Raw genomic sequence first — 3264 nt, forward strand, 5'->3', positions numbered from 1 at the left:
CGAGGTCAGACTCCCGATAAACATGAATGACTCTGTATGGAACATAAACATGGAGTGTCCCCCAAGAAAGGTACATAGAGGTCAGACTCCCAATTAACATGAATGACTCTCTATGGAATATAAACATGGAGTGTCCCCCCAGAATGGTACACAGGTCGGGCTCCCGATAAACATGAATAACTCCGTATGGAATATAAACATGGAGTGTCCCCCCAGAATGGTACACAGGTCGGGCTCCCGATAAACATGAATAACTCCGTATGGAATATAAACATGGAGTGTCCCCCAAGAATGGTACACAGGTCGGACTCCCGATAAACATGAATAACTCCGTATGGAATATAAACATGGAGTGTCCCCCAAGAATGGTACACAGATCAGACTCCTGATTAACATGAATGACTCTCTATGGAATATAAACATGGAGTGTCCCCCAAGAATGGTACACAGAGGTCAGACTTCCGATAAACATGAATGACTCCCTATGGAATGTAAATATAGGGTGGTCCAAAAAATGTGCACACAGTGAAAAGAAATAATAAATCAACTCACGAAGGAATAGAATGGCTGCCTTTTGAACATATAGGGCGTCACCCAAAATGTACACACAGGTGCGACTCTGGTGGAAGAGAATGACTCCAATGGAACGGATGGTAGAGTTCCAAAAAAATGTGCACATACTTTAACAGCTGACAATTCACTGAATTTTCACCTTTTTAAGTTTAACTCATTTGAAGAAATGGGTGAAGCCAGACTGAGCTTTGAATAAAGAAAATTTCTGCACTAGGCTTTTTATGGGGACACATAAAAGATAAAAGTCGACGGCAGACAACAGACAACGGTGAGGAATCCAGGGCAGCTATGGAGAGAGATATGCACACACACCCACTGCAGGAATGGTTCTTGGTGTTGGCGCCTCCATCGCTTGCCTCAGTTCTGGCGCTGCTGCTGAGGATGCAATGGAATCGCAAACACCGAGAGCCACTGCGTTCTGTCTGTGCGCATCCTCTCTCCACAGCGGCCTCGGTGCCTGCACTGTGGCCCGTTCTGTACCAGACACCTCATCCTTTGTGTGTCCCCAGAAGCAAGTCCAGAGGATACATCTCCTTTGTTCAAAGCTGAGTCTGGCTTCACCCATTACGTCAAATCCGTTAACCCTGAAATGGAGTGAAAACAGTTATCAGCTGTGAAAGTGTATTTACATTTGGGGGGACACCCTGTAGTATATATATTTGGGGGGACACCTCAAAGCACATCTATTTCACGAGGGTGAACACATGTGTGTAATATATTAAATTTGGTTTCTACCCCAGGAAGTCACTCAAGGAATAATAAAGCCTCATGCTCGATGGGGACACTGGGGCGCTGCAGCCACTTTCAAATCAGGCTGCACCTGCCTCTCGCACACGCTCCCCTCTGCACACTGTGGACACTTGCTGGGAGGGGGCGGGCAGGGCTTTTCTTGCCCCATCGCCCAGGCCGGGCAGACACAGTGTTTACAGAAAAGTGAGCAGGTGGCCCAGGAGCCAGCTGGAGAGAGGCAAAGCCTGAGGCCACCTGCCTGGAAGACCGCCCTGGCCTGAAGGACGTGGGGCCCAGGCCTGACTTGGCAACGCTCTGGGTTAACAGTGAGCCTGACACCAGGGTCCACCAGGACCTCAAGGTCTTGTCGTTTGGCTGGTCTGGGCTTCTCCTGGGATCACCAGGCTTCTGGGAGAGGGAGTCAGGTGTCCGGACCACGAGGCCCAGCCTGAGAGAGTGTGTGCGTGCGTGTATCTGCTCACCCGCACACGCACAGGCACACGCACGCTTAAATGGAGGTGAAGTAGCTAACACGTGTCCTAAGGGGCATGCTCACATAGTGGCAGCCTCTGGGATGTCCGTTTGTCATTGCATTGTGAGCATCCCCAGGCCAAAGTGCATTTGTTCAAAAGATTCCAGTGGCTGGAGGGTCAGACAGGAGTTCCACATATGGGGGGTGACCCTTAGGGCTGGCGCAGCGTTGCCACTAACGGGACAAATGGAAGCAGCACGGGAAGCCCTTTCCTCGTTCTGCAGCCGCTCCGGGCCCCACAGGAGGACAGGAGAGGAGGCCGTTGTCCTCAGAGGCACGTTGGTAGTTTGAAGGCTCGGGAGCTGCTTTGGGGTCAGGAGGAGGGGCCACTATGGGTCCTCTGGCCTTTTGGTACGGGTCATTGGTGGTTTTCCTTTTTTTTTTTCTTCATAAATGAGGGAGGGTATTTGGTGAGGAGCTGGTAAAGGGAAAGGAATCTCGAGTGTCTGGGAAAGGGAGAGCCTATTTAGAAGGGGGTGGGATGTCCGAGGATGACCAGCACTGAAGGCGCTTCCACCAAGCCGGGCGGGCCGCTGGTGACTTGTCTGTCTTCTTCCTTTTGTTCTTTCTGCGCCCAGCGGCTACATTGTTATCCGCAGATAACCCAAGAGAAGAAGGAAAAAAGGAAAACAACACAAAACACGAAATAAATGAACTGAATAATAACAAATGACGCTACATTCGCTAACCATACTCGGGAAACCAGAATCCTGTCCAGCCCAGGAGAGATGGAAACAATGCCCACGGCACAACCAGAATCAGGACTCGGTGAATCATTTAGGCTCCGACTCCATTGAGTTAATTCAGTGGCACCTTGTGCCAATGCTTTACTTAGCACGTGGGAAGTCTATATTGCTCTAGGAGCTGATGTGTTAAACATTTTTCAGTTTCAATGTGTTAAATTATTAAAAAAGATGTTTATTAATTTAGGACCTGCCTTTTCGTACTCATCCTTTTTAAAAGTGTTTTTATTGATTTCAGAGAGAGGAAGGGAGAGAGAAATAGAAAGATCAATGATGTTTCTATCATGGATTGGCTGCCTCCTGAAGGTCCCCTCCTGGGAATCAAGCTGCAACTCAGGCACCTGCCTTGACCAGGAAACAAACCGTGACCTCCAGGTTCAGGGGACGAGGCTCAACCAACTGAGCTGCACCAGCTGGGCTTACTCATCCCTTTTCATGACAGGCTTCCTGACACCTTGGTGACACACACTAACTCCTGCTCCTGTTCAAAGACCTTGGAACACGTAACGGTATGTTTCTGTAGTAAAACTGTCGACCTCAACTATTCACTAATCCTTTTTTTCTTAAATCCTCACTGGAGGATATTTTTTCCATTGATCTTTAGAGAGAATGTGTAAATGGGGGAGGAGACAGAGAGAGAGAGAGGATAAGTTTGAAAATAATGACATTACCTACCTCTGCCAAAAT

The 3264-nt window shown here is 48.7% G+C and overlaps 2 long non-coding RNA genes across 2 annotated transcripts in view; one reads left to right on the top strand and one right to left on the bottom strand.

Annotated features, from left to right (window-relative positions):
- The window catches only part of LOC107183617, a 638-nt gene extending 499 nt beyond the window's left edge, over nucleotides 1–139 (top strand). Inside the window, exon 2 of the long non-coding RNA XR_001514400.1 lies at nucleotides 5–139. This is a non-coding gene — a long non-coding RNA (uncharacterized LOC107183617). The remainder of the gene's footprint in view (nucleotides 1–4) is intronic.
- A 96-nt stretch (nucleotides 140–235) lies between these two features.
- Nucleotides 236–2951, bottom strand: LOC107183618. The gene is made up of 2 exons (XR_001514402.1): nucleotides 1859–2951; nucleotides 236–1157 (listed from the first exon to the last, which is right to left on the bottom strand). It is a non-coding gene; the product is annotated as an uncharacterized LOC107183618 (long non-coding RNA).
- Between the last annotated feature and the right edge of the window lie 313 nt (nucleotides 2952–3264).

This window comes from Myotis davidii, unplaced genomic scaffold (genome assembly GCF_000327345.1).
Source record: "Myotis davidii unplaced genomic scaffold, ASM32734v1 scaffold1512, whole genome shotgun sequence".
Lineage (NCBI taxonomy): Eukaryota > Metazoa > Chordata > Mammalia > Chiroptera > Vespertilionidae > Myotis > Myotis davidii.